Here is a 16,753-nt window from a genome sequence, read left to right as displayed (position 1 = left end):
CTGCTGTCATAGGACTCACCATGTAGGAGGGAGGTGCAATTGTTCATAGGATGTGTTACCCTTAAAACACCGTGATGCAATCATGGTTGTTATTTTCAAAAGCTTTGCCTTAATTCTATGCTTTTCTCAGTGCATTCTGTGCAGGAAAATGTTCAGGACAACATCTTCAGTTTAAGAATATAAAATATATTTAGAAGAGCAAAGATGACACTTAGCCTCTAAGATACAGCCCGTCAAATATTCTAAAACAGATAAGAATCTTAACAGAAGAACTCATAAGTACATTTATTATATAATACTAAACATAGTGATGGAAGCATAAATGGTGTCTGCATGATGAATTGCTGACCAAGTATTTCATTCAGAAAAATGTAAAAGAAATTCTTGTGAGTTTCAGACCATAAAGAAAGCTATCATTAAATGCAAAGCTTGTTTAGCAAAAATAAATTCAATAGTCACAGTAGCAAGAGCCTCTTGGGAATAACAAGGTCATTAGAAGCTTTTAAGATTCTCATAACAGATGACATTCCCTTAGGTCCTTTTCAATCCCAACTTGGCCCTAGTCATTCTCTTTCTTGGGCTGTTTTTTAAGTCAGTAGGCTGCAGTATAATATATCTTGACATCATAATCTAAAATATAAGATCAGCTCAATTGTTATGTAAGTAATACTGCTTTTGCAAATGACTGCTGGGAGACGGGATGCTACTGAGTGAAGGGGAAAATGTGTGCCATGTCCACTCCCTGCTGCCTGTGGCTTAATCTGAAATAACATCTGTGAAGGAACATGTGACATTTCGATCCAACAATGCATTTGATGGGCAAAAAAGTTTATCTGTAATAAAATTTCTAGTACAAGGGAATCAGGACATTGCAGCTTTTGCCTCTGCCTGTCTCTACTCTTACCACCCCACTCTGCCCAACTCCCTCAGGAAAGGGGGCTGGCGGGAATCAGCTCGCTATGGAAAGCAGCATCGTATAGCGTTCTCCCAGATCAGGATTCCAAGAGCAGCCATGGTTTCCTCCTTCGGCGGCAAAAGTTGAAACCCTCTTCGAATCTCAAGAAGGCTACCAACAAAATGTTCTTCTCTGTGCAACCCTAATTCAAAAAAGGATTCAATTCAAAAAGTTATATTTTGTAATTAGTATCTATGAGTATTGATACTCATGAGGTGTAATCGTTTTTTCTTTCTTTTTTATAAATTCTTTTTGGGCATCAAGTAGTGTATTTAATGAGACTTGCAGATAATCACAGGAGTTATTGGGCAACTTATTCATGCTGAGAGATAAAATGCAGATGAAAGAATGGCAGAGGGACAGATTCTGGGAAATATCTCCTGGATGTACATACACAGAGCATGCCTGTGTCTGCTTTTAAGGATCTTCTTAGGATAAAAACACTGGAAAAAACATATATGCATATATGGATGCAAAAATATCAGGAGAACTCCTTGGAAGTGTCTCATATTTCCCCCATTCCTCTGCATGCACTGCCAAGATGCCTTTGGGCTTCATAATGTGTCTGTTATCAGTAACCACTCCTTGTGTATTAATAAGAAGATCCAGGCTGCCTAAATGCTGAATGAGGCTTAAATTAGTTACAGCCTCAACTTAGTTATAAGCCTACGTTTTTCTACTTATCACAGCATAAGGTTTCAGAAGCACCCGGTGCAGGGTGGGCACCCAATAAAAATGACCATCATTTTTGAAAGGAAAAGGATAGAACGTGGGGCCTAATGCACAGTGCTTTACGCACAGCCACTGCAGGAGGTATTACTGAAGGACCAGAAGAATCATGTCTAATTCTGCAGTGTCTTTCCAGGTGTGGCAGTGGTCTACCACGTCCCCAGTCATAATCAGTTTAATATAAGGGCCTGTGGGCGAGCTTCTTGAGAGGCTGTATCCCCAAGTCCTGTCTCAGGGAATGAATGAAAGGAATGCATGAATGATCGATATCATTGTGGCAGGCACCACTCGTAATTACAGCTAGCAAAATGTGGAGGATAGTGAGAGGGGTCTTAGGGGTTAGTACATCCCTTCTGCTCACGTTCCTTTGGCCAGATCTTAGGCACATGGGATCGTAGTCTTTGTGCCCAGCAGGAAGTGAAAAAGGGTTCAGTGAATAGTCAGTCTTTGTCACAAGGGGTAAGGACTCAAACGTCCAGCCACTCTTTCTCCTATGGCCACAGCTCTCCGTAGGCTTGCCACCTCTTGAGCATCTGCTGCCTTCCTTGTACCTCCAACCCTTCAGAGCATCTGTGCAGGGTCTTGTCCCCTGGAAGACCAGAGATCCCATCCAGCAGAGTCCTGTCCAGTTAGTCTCAGGGCAGATTTCTTCCCAGTCTACTGCATTCTTGTCTCTCACTCTACTAGGGCACGCTCAGCTCATCTTCCTGGCTCTAGAGCCTCGTTCTAATTTCATTCCCAGTGGCAGGATCCCTGTCCTGCTCATGTGCCTAAATCCAGACATTAGTTCCCACCTGGTCAGGTCTGACCAGTCAGGGGCCCATCAGGAAACAAAGAGCACATTTAAACGAGGCAACGTGAAGAGTTCAAGACAGGACCATTTACAAAGGTACAGGAAAGGCATGGAGAAAATGTTAAGAAACAGTGAACCTTCTTGGACTAGGTCAGAAGGGCCAAGAGGAAGGAGTGGTGACAGGAACCAGTAGGCAAGGCTACGTTATGGGAGACTGAGAGCTGCAGGGAGTTCAGGGAAAGCTCACAGGGAGGGAGGTGGGGGAGTAAACACTCCCAGCTTCATCCTCTGACTTCCTGCTCGTGGTTCCCATTGGCAAAAGGCAACAGCAAAAAAGAGAAAGGGGGTCTTCTGATCCTGTCCATGCAGGTCAGCTTCCAGGAGCCCAGAGCAGAATGAGGAAGGGTGGAGAGCAGATCTGGAGGAGCAAATGGAAGCCGCACAACATAGCAACCCTGGGTTGCTATGAGGCAACCAGGTCCTCCTGGTTGCATTGAGGTCCTCCTCCTGCAGCCCAGTCTCCATGGCTGAGTTCCCACTACCTGGGACCAGACCTTGGACACAGCACTGCCGACCTGCTGGGACTCCCAACAGTTGCTTCCAGACATCCCTCCCAAAGACCACCTGCCTATTTACTTGGGACTCCTCCTGTGCCCCGGTTAGAAGAACACAGTTCATGCAAGACAAGTCCATTTAATTTCTAAGGAAGCATGATGCAGTGCAAAAATCATGGACTCTGAGGCCACAGAGACCTGGGTTCTACCCACCTGTCATCTTTAGCCATATGAAATTGACAAAGTTAGACTCTCAGAATCTCAACTGTAAAGTAGGGCTAATAAAACCAAATTGTCAGAATAAGTGAGAAGTCTGATGACAGCAAAAGTCTGGGTGACAGCATTTTATAAACGTTGCAATATTACACAAAATCAGAGGGAGTGTATCATGTAAACATTGAGGATGTGGCAGCAGCCATGGAGATCAAATCATGCATAGATGCAACATACTTTTAAAGAGCATATTGATTTTATAGAGGAAATTTACTAACTTCTTTTCATTATTATACTAACATCCATAATCTTATAAACCATGACTGACTGCACTGTGTATTTTCCAGCGTTTTGTTAGTTTGTCATTCCTAAATTTCCTATCTAAACAGTTACACTAACTGTTGTTCCAAACAGCATAATCAGAGTGTTATGAAAACAGGTCTTTCAAGGAAGTATCCTGAACCATCAACGGTAACATATATCACAATTATTAATTGGTACCCCAAGCTTAAACCATTGTGTGGCTTTTCCTAGGACTACAGCTCTGTGGGACAGCCTTGGGGTCAGAAGCTACTGAGAGAGAATCCAGGGTTCTATTACACAATACTGTTTGTCTCCAGCAAGGAGAGCTTTCTTCCCTTAATTGCCTGAGACCCATCTCACGTATCAGCCACAAGGGATGAGAAATGGTATGATGGCCTCTCCCCCTCAAGTTAGAAGGACACTCAAATGTGAAAGCTGAGTTGGGAGACTTGAATGACAACAAAGAAAGAGGGAGATCAGAAGTTCCTATGGAGGGTGTTTTCGTTGCATTCAGTGTGTGTTCAGACATGACGAGAGCATTAGGTTTTCAATTTAAATTCTTTCTGAAACGGAAGAACGTTATTATGAAGAGATAGTTTTTAGAAAGCCAAGTGCCTTCAAACTATCACCTTGTTTTTCAAAGCATTCCCGCTCAGCATTTCTGCATCCCAGGAACTGAGCAGAAGAAGGTCTGGACGATTTTTCTGCTCATCACCTGCCAATCCAGGACTAGAATATTCTTAAATTCTCACCCAATCTTGTTTTACTGAGATGACTGATATTTTTTTTAGCAGTTCTTTTGAGAATGTATGACTATACTAGGGACACCTCCACCTGCTCCACCAGTCTGTCAACTGTCTTAGTTTCTTTATCTTGTGTTCTTTTCAACTTTACAACACTATTGCCTGATCTTTTAGTAAAATTCTCTCCTCATAAGCCTCCTTGGGAAACTCGAACACTGCATCCTGGTCATATTTGACCACTCTGCTTTGGTCTGTAACACAAACAACTTGCCTCTCTTCTCCCCTTGGGCGTCACTGTCATTCTCTTTCCTGCTCTTTCTTTTCTGACTGTTCTCAGAATGCTCTTACCTTCCGCCTCCTACATGGAATGAATCTCAAGAGCCTCAATTCTTGTCCCTCTGCATTTTCCTCCCATGTTTCCTACCACAGAACGTCAAGCACCACAGTCACCACCTTCATTTGCCATCTCCTATTTCTCTATCTCCACTGCTCGCTGATCACCTGCACTGCAGGGGCACTGGCCGCCCCAACTGGGGGTCCTGCGTGTGCAGTGTTCTCCAAATTGGAGAAGGTCAGTACCATCCTCTGGGACGCCTGTATTGATATTTCTTTATCTAGAATTGGAAAAAATGAAAACTTATTATACTTAATGTATGATTTGATAGTACTACTTTTCTATAATGGTTTATAAGTATATAAAACTCATCTATTGAACAAGGTGGTCTTGATATAGATGAAACTAAACAAGAACTGGATGGTTTTTTACACCACTGTATTCCAGCAAGCTCTTTGAATGACTCTTCTTGGCACCCAGTTGAAATCTTAACTGGGTATGATGCTTAATTTTATGTTTCAATTGGCCTGGGCAAAGGGGTGCCCAGATAGCTGGGAAAACATTATTTCTGGGTGTGCCTGTGCGGTGTTTCCAGAAGAGGTTAGCATTTGATTCAGGAGACTGAGTAAGGAAGATCTGCCTTTATCAATGTGGGCAGGCATCATCACTGTGGTGGCCCAAGTGGAACAAAAACATGGAGGAAGGGCAAATCATCTTTCTCGTCTTCAGCTGGGGCATCCATCTCTTCCTTCCCGTGGACATTGGATATCCTGGTTCTCGGGCCTTTGGACTCTAGGACTTGCACTAGTGGCTCCTTGGGTTCTCGGGATTTTGACCTTGGACTGGGAGTTAGACCAGCAGCCCCTCTGGTTCTCAAGCCTTCAGACTTGGACTGAATTATGCCACCTGCTTCTCCAGCTTGCAGATGGCAGAGCGTGGGATTTTTCAGCCTCCGTTACTGTGTGAGCCAATTCCTACAGGAAATCTCCTCCTATATATCTCTGTCTCTGTCTCTATCTATATCCATATCCATAACCATATTTATCCTATTGGTTCCATTTCTCTGGAAAACCCTGACTAATACACCAGGTCCCTTACCTTTCCGGGGCACCTTTCTGGCATTAATTAAAGGCTCCATCTAACCATCTAGCCACCTAACCTCCCTCCCAGCTCAGGCTGACTGCGGCTTAGCAGACCACAGCGGGGAGGAGGCGTGGTGAGGGTGTTCACTGTTTCTCCCCTGTGCTCTCCCGCTCCCTTCCTAGAGCTCCCTATGCCTCTTCACACTTGGATGGGGAGAGAGGAGGGAAAGGGGCCCGAGAGGTTCCTCCTTGACACAGCAGGAGGATGGCCCCGGTGAAGGTTAAGCTGGATCACGTCAAGCTCTCTGTTGTCCAGATCCGCAGTGGTTTCCCATCACACTCAAGGGAAACAGCACCATCTTCACAGTGGCCGACCAGGCCTTCTGTGATCTGTCCCCACTCACCCTCTGACCTCATCTTCCAGCACCCTTCCTCCCCCAGCTCACTCTTATCCAGCCACGTAGGTTTCCTAGCTGTTCCTCAAACACACCAGGAACCCTCCCACTTTAGGGACTTTGCGTGCCTCGTCCGCCTGCCTGGAATACCCTTCCCACAGGCATCCATACGACCTTCACGAGCTCAAGCGCCATGTCGCCTCCTCAGAGGGGCCTTTCCTGAAGACTTTATTTAAAATTGCACCTTCTCGTCATTCTCAACCCAGCACTTTCTATTTTGCTCCACAGTCCCTTTCACCTTCTAACGCACCATATCATTAACATTAATTTTGCTTATTTTTCATTCCTACATACTGAAGAGGACAGTGCGGTTTGATGCATAAGTTCCAACATCTTATTGCCTAGAAGTGAACTAAGATAATACAGTTAAACAAAATTTGCAATTATATAAGCAAAGTTGGGCCATTTATAAATATGGTATAAATAAGCCAGACCATTTATCTTTTTTAAAAAGACTTTTTATTTTATATTGGGATATAGCTGATTAACAAATGTTGTGATAGTTTCAGGTGGACAGCAAAGTGACTCAGCCATATATATACATGTACCCATTCTCCCCCAGACTCTCCTTCCAACCAGGCTGCCACATAACACTGAGCATTTATCTTTGCCCTAAAACCCACTTTTGGCCAAAGACACAGACGTACTAGAGAATGGACTTGAGGATATGGGGAGGGGGAAGGGTAAGCTGTGACAAAGCAAGAGAGAGGCATGGACATATATACACTACCAAACGTAAAACAGATAGCTAGTGGGAAGCAGCAGCATAGCATAGGGAGATCAGCTCGGTGCTTTGTGACCGCCTGGAGGGGTGGGATAGGGAGGGTGGGAGGGAGGGAGACGCAAGAGGGAAGAGATATGGGAACATACGTATATGTATAACTGATTCACTTTGTTATAAAGCAGAAACTAACACACCATTGTAAAGCAATTATACTCCAATAAAGATGTAAAAAAAAAAAAAAAATTCTTTCCCCTCTACCTACCACATCCATTCTCCTCTCCAGTGCCACGCACTGACTCAAGCACATTATAAGTAACCCTCTTCTTTAGTCCTTTTCTCATACTGTTTTTCTCTCTAAAATGTCTTTACTCTTTCTCTCTGCCTATCCAAATACTACTTCACTTTTTTGGTAGGCCTTCTCAAGGCTCCCCTTTCCATGAAACAACGAAAGTGAACAAATATTCATGAAGCACATACTATATACCAACAAAAATAATGACACATTGTTTTAATTCTCTCAACACTCCTGTGATCTAAGTATTACTAGCTCATTAAGTGCTCACTGCCCTCACGCAACTTGCCCAGGGAGGGTCCTATGACTATCAGAGCTAGGATCCAAATGCAATCTGAAAACTCCAAATGCCACATGTATTCTGTACGGCCATGATGCTTCCAGAACTACTCCAATCGATACTCTTCACTTATTCTTCCTCTGAACCATGTTTCGTATCACATATCTCTACTTCACTATGGTTCAATTTATGATTTTTCGACTTTATGATGGTGTGAAAGTGATACGCGTTCAGCAGAAACAGTACTTCAAATTTGGAATTTTGATCTTTTCACAGGCAGCAAGCCACAGCTCCCAGCCAGCCACACCATGAGGTGTGTAAACCACTGATACACTTACAACCATTCTGGACCCAGACAACCACTCTGTTTTTCACTTTGAGTACAGTGTTCAATACATCACATGAGATATTCAACACTTTATTATAAAAGTGGCTTTGTGTTAGATGATTTTGACCAATTGTAGGCTAATGTAAGTGTTCTGAGAACGTTTAAGGTAGGCTAGGCTAAGTTATGATGTTTGGTAGGTTAAATGTATTAAATGCATTCCTTGTGAATCGAGGAAGATCTGTATTCTCTTGAGCTTGTCCCTCTCCTCGTTGTTTAACTTTGTATGTGCACATGTCTTGCAGAGCTCATGACTGTGATGCTTCCTGTTTCCACGGAACTAATGCCGTGCTCCTTTTTAACACTGATAGGATGGCCAGAGCCCATGAAGAAAGCAGAGGAGGAGTGGCTAGTGAGTTGTAAGGAGAACTTGAAGCATTGAACTTTGAAAAAATAGAGAGGTTTACAATGGAGGAAATTATCCCTAAGTCTAAACAAGGCAGAGGAGAGCCATAAGATAAGAAATCAGAACCATCAACTGGATTTCCTCATTTGGAGTAATAGTATTTGTACTTTTAGTGAGAGAGACTTCAGTAGGCTGCTGGAGGTAGAAACCAGATTCCTGCGAACTCAGGAGTGAATAAGAGGTGAGGAAATGGAAACAGCAAGAATAGAATACTCTTTCCAGAGTATTTATCTTTGAGAAGTGGAAAGAACTGCATAGCATCTGAAGGGAGAAGGCTTTAAGGATAGGGGACATAAGAAGAAAGAGGGAAGGGAGGGAAGGAAGGAAAGAAGGAAGGAAATAAGGAAGGAAGGAAGGAAGGAAGGGAGATGAATAGCGGGCAGTAATATTTATGATAATGGGATTTTTTTGCTTATGTTACTAGAATTCCATGAGATGTTTGCCTTGAGGCTAATATGATTTAGAGTAGTGTTGAATATGTGACCTTTCGGTAGTTAATGGGCTCCCAAATCCCTCTGCCCAACCTCTCCAAGTAAAAAGACCTGCATTATTTAAATTTTCCTAAAAACATTGTATATAATAGAGTTTTCTTTTGTATGTTTGATTTTTTGTTTTTGCCTTTCATACACCTGGAAAAGAGGAATCCTGACATGGTGAAGCAGCTGACTTTGGTAACCAAGTGCTTCCCCAGGACTCAGGAAAAAGGTCACCAGTCCACAGGCCCTCGGAGAGAGCAAGTTCAATATCTTGGACCATTCCGAGTAGTGCCAAGGAGTAGGCAGTCTTTCCTTTGAATGCCAAACACTGTTAGAGGAACCTGAAGAGGTGAGGTGTAGCAGCGGATCATCCATGATGGGTGTGATTTACCAGTTGCCTTGTTTTTAAAGTAATAGAGGCAAGAAACCAGCAGTGCATATTGTAAGCCTGTGGTCTATAACCTGGCATCCACACAGTGTATTTATGGGTCCTTGAGGGATGGAAGCCAAATTCTGACATCATTACCTCTTCAATACGGCAAAGGTTAAAGAACTACACCTAATGTAGCTTTACAGTTTTATATGACATGTTAGTTTTTATATGACATGTTAGTTAACGATCACGCTTTGATTTAAAGATACTAGCAGTATGCTTAGGACCCTGCCTTGGTCTCCAGCAGCGGGAGCTGCAGCAGTAAAACACGGGCAGTGACAGATGGTTATGAGCTCAAGGAAACTTCCTAAAAGGCTCGAACAAACTCAGAAGGTCCACAAATTGAACCAGAATCAGTGAATTCCCAAAGTTTAGAGGGAACACCAGAGGGCGAGGGGATTAATGGGAGACAATCGGGGAACAAAGGTCAAAAAACTGCCGGCAACACAGTCCCAATTTATTAAACAGCCTCTAATTAGGATTGGTCTGGCGCAAGTGTACACAGGCATAACTCAGTCAATAGCTCACACTGGAATTCTGTTTTTTAAAAAAAGTGGAAGCAAAATAACAAAAAGAAAAGATGAAAAAAAGGCCCCAGCCTAGAAACCCTCAAACGTCTGGAAACCGCACCCCCGCCCCGCCCCGGCAAAAAAAACCCTACCAGTGGTGGTAGGGCGTATTTTTTTTGGCCAGTTCAATTCAGCTGTTTTTATGAAATCACAATTTTTCTCAGACTTCCAGCTTCTTGGACATTTCTGATGTAAATAATGCTGACAACTTTTAATTTTAAAAACTTAAGAGAGAAGAACAGGCCATGGGGGCGTCCCCAACATTCCCCTACTGGTCGTTATTCTAAAGTAAGACAGAACAGAGCAACAGGGACCAGAACATATTTCTATTCCAAGTGATCCTAAATGCAGTCTGTTTAACATGTATGCATTCATGGTATTTATATATAAACACACACAGAGACACAGACACACACACACACACACACATACACACACACAGAGTTTCCTCTGATTGCAACTTAAGAACACTAGGTCCCAAGAAGAAAACTACAGTAGAAATTAGGGATATAAATTATTCTTGAATCAAAATGCTCACATAGGAATCAAACAAGTACCGAGAAAAGCAAGCCTTTCACCATTAATCTACTTTCTTACCACAGGAAGGCAGGGAGTATCTTTTAATACTAGGACAGGTGCCAGGTGATTAATTAGAAAAGGCCTTGGAGAAATTGTAGAATAATGTCTAATAAAAAATACTTTTTATCTGCAAAGAAATAAAAGTGAGAGTGCCTCATGCTTTGAACACCAGAGCTGGGCAGCTGGTGGAGAGAAACTTCAGATGTTACCTAGAGTCAGGCATCCCAGGAAACAGTTAAGAAGACACAGGGGAAGTTTATTATTGTTACTTCCTTTATATTTAAGGGGATGGGAAGGAGGCTGGGGTTGAGACACAAAGGAAAACACTGTAGCACAAAGCAGTGTCTTCAGACTTTAAACAGGTATAGTACACATAGCAATGGAACAGGAAAAAAAAAAAAAAGGAACAAAAATTGCTGTTAAACAATTAAGGCCAAACAGTAAACAGAATACATAAATACAGTGTCAATTATTTTCCATAAGAGTAGTATAAGCTCAATACTGTAAGAAGGAATGTGTCTTTCTTTTAAATATAATTTGTAGGAGGCAAAGTTTTAAGAGGAAATCCCACAACTTAAAATGTTTTCTTAATGGCTTGAATTCCAGTTACCAAAATTTGCCACCAGCCCTGTCATCAACCAGATGGCCTGGAAATAGAGGTGTCTTTTCAAGGGCCTCAAACAATCTAAACTTTCAGAGATCTAGAACTTTCTGGTCACATGTCCAAGAATTTTGGTGGTGGTAGATATACAAACTGTTCCGACTTTTGTGGATTTGGAAGCTCCAGCTGGATCAAGCCTCTATGTTGTTATATCTTATATCTTCTTGAGGTGACAGAAAAGGAGAGGTCCCGAGAGGCCCAGCGCCCCAAGGACCACCAGCAAAACAAGACAACTTCCAATAGACTGAATGAATCTGCTCACTGGTGGCAGTTACCAGGGTATTTCAGAGCATGTCAAAAAAACTTGGCTGGTCAGTATTAAAAAGGAACTACATGCTGGAGAGGGTGTGGAGAAAAGGGGACCCTCTTGCATTGTTGGTGGGAATGTAAATTGATACAGCCACTATGGAGAACAGTATGGAGGTTCCTTAAAAAACTAAACGTAGAACTACCATATGACCCAGCAATCCCACTACTGGGCATATACCCTGAGAAAACCATAATTCAAGAAGAGTCATGTACCACAATGTTCACTGCAGCATTATTCACAACAGCCAGGATGTGGAAGCAACTAAGTGTCCATCGACAGATGAATGGATAAAGAAGATGTGGCACATATATACAATGGAATATTACTCAGCCATAAAAAGAAATGAAATTGAGTTATTTGTAGTGAGGTGGATGGACCTAGTCTGTCATACAGAGTGAAGTAAGTAAGAAAGAGAAAAACAAATACTATATGCTAACACATATATATGGAATCTAAAAAAAAAAAAAAAATGGTTCTGACGAACCTAGGGGCAGGACAGGAATAAAGACGCAGACATAGAGAATGGACTTGAAGACATGGGGAGGGGGAAGGGTAAGCTGGGATGAAGTGAGAGAGTGGCATGGACACATATATACTACCAGATGTAAAACAGCTAGTGGGAAGCAGCCACATAGCACAGGGAGATCAGCTCGGTGCTTTGTGTCCACCTAGAGGGGTGGGATAGGGAGGGTGGGAGGGAGATGCAAGAGGGAGGGGATATGGGGATATATGTGTACGTACAGCTGATTCACTTTGTTATACAGCAGAAACTAACACAACATTGTAAAGCAATTATACTCCAATGAAGGTGTTAAAAATATATGCCCCTAAAAAAAAAAAGTAACTATCTGGAGAATTGCATATAGGTATAAAAATGTCATGGCGCTCTGTTCTTTGCTATATTTTTCTTTAAAATAAGCCCAGAAGAACAATAAACATCCTTAGGTCAGAATTTGAGCACTCTGCATATAGCAGATGCCCAATAACAGTCTTGTTTTTCTTTTTTTTTTTAACTAAAGAAATGAATCTCTTCTTTGAAAAAAACAGAGTTTAGGTCTTTGAAGTCCATGGGAAACTCACTTTAACACAAGGGATACATAGAGGTAGGTGGAGCTGTTTGTAGAGGGAAATTGCTAAATATCACATTGGCAGACAGAAAAAAAAAATCCGTATATGGGATTTGAAGAATTGGAGACAGGGAAGCATAATTTTGCTCTTCCCTGAGATACAGAGCTTTCCTAACAAAAAGTCCATCTGCTGGGTCTCAGATGTGAACACTGACTACTGCAGAATCTTAGAGAACCTGGAAATGGTAATAACCAGGCTTTCCACTAAAAAAAGGTTTCCTATATGATTTGTCCATGACATTGTTTTAGCTCACACTACAGACAGGCTAGTCCCTAATGACAATCAAATAGGATGGCCCCAAAGCTAGGAAGAACCACAGGAAAAGCAGCTGCTATTGGAAAAATTGGTAGGTGGGTGCATAACCATTGTCTTATTTTACTCTCCTTTTAGGGGCTGGTCAGGAAATACAATCCTAAAACCACTTTTCTCTTCAGCTTAACTAAATTATATACTTTATTGCCCAGTGACTTAAGCAATAAATGTTACTGAAAGGACTAATTTAAGATCTGAATTTATTTTAATTAGTCTTTGTAGTAATACTGCAGCAGATGTGAGTCTGCTTATATGCCACCTGGACTGGCTAAGAATCTCAATGAAGACCCAAACATTTTACACTGCTAGAGAAGGCCATTTAAAATAATATGAAAAGAAAGATGAAATCAAAGGAAGATGGGAAAGAAGGAAGCAGGCTTATTTGTTTTTTGGACATGCTCTCTGCACACATGCAGCCAGTTATGGTGGTGTCCTGGCGCGGTATTAATAACTGACAGCTGTTGTTAACTCCTACGTTAGAGTAGATAACCTTACACGGAATCCATACCCAGATACTGGGCTGCAGAGTAATGAGTCCCCCTGGAATGAGAGCTTTGGCCTTCTTTGTTGTAACTATCGATCTGTTGTAGAGTCCTGATGTGATTTAGATGAGGGAGGAAGAGATAATGGCATTGATTATTCTATTTAGGAAGCAGACTAAGACAGAACTCAGGTACAATACATGAACACGAAAAAACCCCACTCAATCACTCCTTGTCTTTTCTTTGAAGTCCAAGGCAACACAGGTAATCACGGTGACAGGGGAATACATCTTGATAAACACGTAGCTTTGAATTTCAGGGACACTTTGGTGTAACAAAACCATAACTGCTTTTGTGGCTTCGGCTTTTTAAGGACCACGTACCACAGTCCTGACAAAGCCCTGGATGGTGGTTTACCAGTAAAGGGTGAGCTTGAGGGGACAAGTGCTCACCTGGGGAGAAGTCTTCCTCATTTGACATCATACTTTCTAACTTCATTGGGTAAAAATGTCTTTGATACGAAACTGGATTCCGTAATGTAAGGAATGAGGTTTAGCCCACCTGCTCCATTCAGTCTAGTTCCAAAGTGGGATGGGGGATGGGGAATTTGACGCCCAGGGGACATCTGGCAATGTCTGGAGACATTTTGGGCTTTCATGACTGAGAGTGGTGGTGCTACTGGTATATAGTGGGTAAAGACCGGGGATGGTGCCAAACACCCTACAGTTCCCAGGACCGCCTGCCACAGCGAAGAAATATCCAGCCCAAAGTGGAGAGAGTGCCAAGGCTGAGAAACCTCTGTCTAGTTTATTTCACAACAGTATTATCTAGAATTAAAAAAAAAAATTCACCAAAAAGCGCTCAAATGCCAAATAGTTTGCCTTGGGACAAGAGTCCAAGAGAAAAACAAACCTGAAAAGCATTTTGTGTTGTTTTTTTGCATAGGTCTTATCCAGCTCCTATGGCCTGACTCTCAACTACTTGAAACCTGTTTCAACTACAGTAAATCACTGCTGAGCACTCCTGCTAGGCCCAGCAACTGCATTTTGGGGAGAAAATTAAGAGGTAGAATAATGGCCTTGACTTCCACTGGGTTGATAGTCTAGGCTTGAATAAGACTAAATAATAGAATGGGGTAGATTTAGAATATCTTTCACATGACAAGCAGAGAATAGGAGGGAGAGAAGAGGAATTGTGTCATGACATTCTGGAATTCAGAGCGAGAAGGAACCAGGATCTTATGTGTTCCAATAAGCCACCATGTAGTATAGCAGCTATGAACTTGGACCTTTCAGGTGGAGAGACCTGGCTATAGCACGTATTAAGCTGTGTAATTCTGAAGCTCTCTGAATGTGGATTTCCTCACCTGTTAATAATATCTGCCTTATAGAGTTATGAAGACTTTGTATCACACTGAAATTATGTTTGGCTGTCAATAGCCATTTTCCAGATGTGAAAATGGGTAGATTAAAGGTCAAGTGCCCAGTCAAACAGCAAGTTTGGAAAAGTCAGAGGTACAACTGAAATCTGGTCCAAGGTCAGAGCTCCGTCCATAATGTGTGCCACACATCCCCTTCCTTGGATTCTCATCAACATTCCTACTGCATTAACACAATGCACACCTGCATCCACCAGGAGCCAGGTACTATTCTAGGTACTGGGAATACACACACGAGTAAGACAAAAGCACTCCTAGCGTAATCGTATGGATGGATTGTAAAGGGAATATGGGCTGAGGTTACCTGCTTGATCTCATGGGGTCGGGCTAATTTAGAGCTGAGATGGTCTTTGAACTGGGCTCGGAATGGTGAGGAAAGGGGATGGGATGGAGCAGGGAAGTCCCTAGAGTCTCTAGAAACAGCAAAAAGGTAGTGTTTGGGGGTCTTCCCTGATGGCGCGGTGGTTGGGGGTCCGCCTGCCAATGCGGGGGACGCCGGGTCGTGCCCCGGTCCGCGGGGATCCCACATGCCGCGGAGCGGCTGGGCCCGTGAGCCATGGCCGCTGGGCTTGCGCGTCAGGAGCCTGTGCTCCGCAACGGGAGGGGCCGCGACAGCGAGAGGCCCGCGTACCGCAAGAAAAAAAAAAAAAGGTAGTGTTTGGGGAGCTGGTAGCTGTTATGTTGATCTAAGACTTCACAGTTTACAAAGCATTCCCACATCCCCTACCATCACTACCACTATATCATGATGAAATGAACATTTGTTGAGTGCTTACTGTGTACCAGGAGCTGTGCTAAGCATTTTACATGAACCAGATCACGTATTATTAACAACAACAACAACAAAAAATCTGTGAGGAAGATAATATTACCATTGTGAAGAAGGAAATTAGTATTTATTAATTATGAAGCTTAGTGTAAAGGAGATTTAGTGACTTGCCAGAAATTACGTACCACTTAACGGCAAGCTTTGGCTAAAATGGGGATCTTCTGACTCCATGTCCAATGCTCTCATAATTAATTAATAGTTATGTATATATCTTACATCCTTCCCTTTCCTCCTTGTACCTTCATCTCTCTCTAAATTCTCTGAGGGCAAGAACTATTGGTCATCTGTGTCCCCTAAAACTTGGGTCAGAGTGGGAGGTGGGGATGGAGATTTACGTGTCTAGGGCAGAATCAAGGTTTAAGAAATGTTGGTGGAACTTAATAAAGATAGTTTTTGCACTGGAACTTATTTCAAGGGAGTACTCTCCTTTGAAAAGTATTGATAAAACTGGAATGATCCTGATATGAAAGAATCAGTTCAATTTTAAAAAGAATGGTAGTTGTAGTCTTTATCTAAGGGAGAACTAATGCAGAGTACTCTGAATATTCCCTTATCTGCCCAACCTAGACTATTTCCTCAGGTTTGGGCCACAAGCTTAAATTTCTAAGGAATTTTCATTGAGCACATGTGTCCCCAGGGAAGCTTTGAATAAGTAAAAAGTTTTCTAAGCACTGAGGTTTTTTGCTCGGAAGTAGGAGAAATGATTTCAATAATGCTGCCAGTAGTTTGGTAATAACTGAACTGAAGAGTTCAAGCATCCCCTGGTTTGATGCCCATTGAGTCCAGTGGGCCTCTTGATATCTGATAACTCACAGAGCAGGTGCCAACAACAGGGATTTTGACTAGGGTTCAAATAAATTTTAATACTCGAAAATCATAAACACTTACAGCTACATATTGACTGTGCTATAATGATCAACATTTGATTTCAAGGACTTGCATCAGGATTTAAATGCAAGAGGTTGGAGTGCTTTCTTTGATATAGGTTTGGTTCATCATGGGTGATTTGAATAAGATATATAGAATACCACTGTGTTAAGGAAACTTCTGTATTGCCAGTCTTCCCAAACTACCTACGTGATTAAGACTTCCTTGGATTTATCCACTACAACATGTCTTTCAAACCTCAAACCAAAAGAAGAAAGATAAATTCCTTTAGTTTCACCATTCCTCTCTGCTATTTCTGATATTTGGACACAAACTATTTAATCTAGAGCTTGGTACTATAGGCTGAGATTTGGGAAAAATATGAATTTTATTTTGGTTTCCATTGATAAATTGCTGAATG

Source organism: Grampus griseus (assembly GCF_964374135.1).
Source record: "Grampus griseus genome assembly, chromosome: 13".
NCBI classification, from domain to species: domain Eukaryota; kingdom Metazoa; phylum Chordata; class Mammalia; order Artiodactyla; family Delphinidae; genus Grampus; species Grampus griseus.
The sequence above is the reverse complement of the archived record's forward strand: the minus strand, read 5'-3'. Positions refer to the sequence as shown.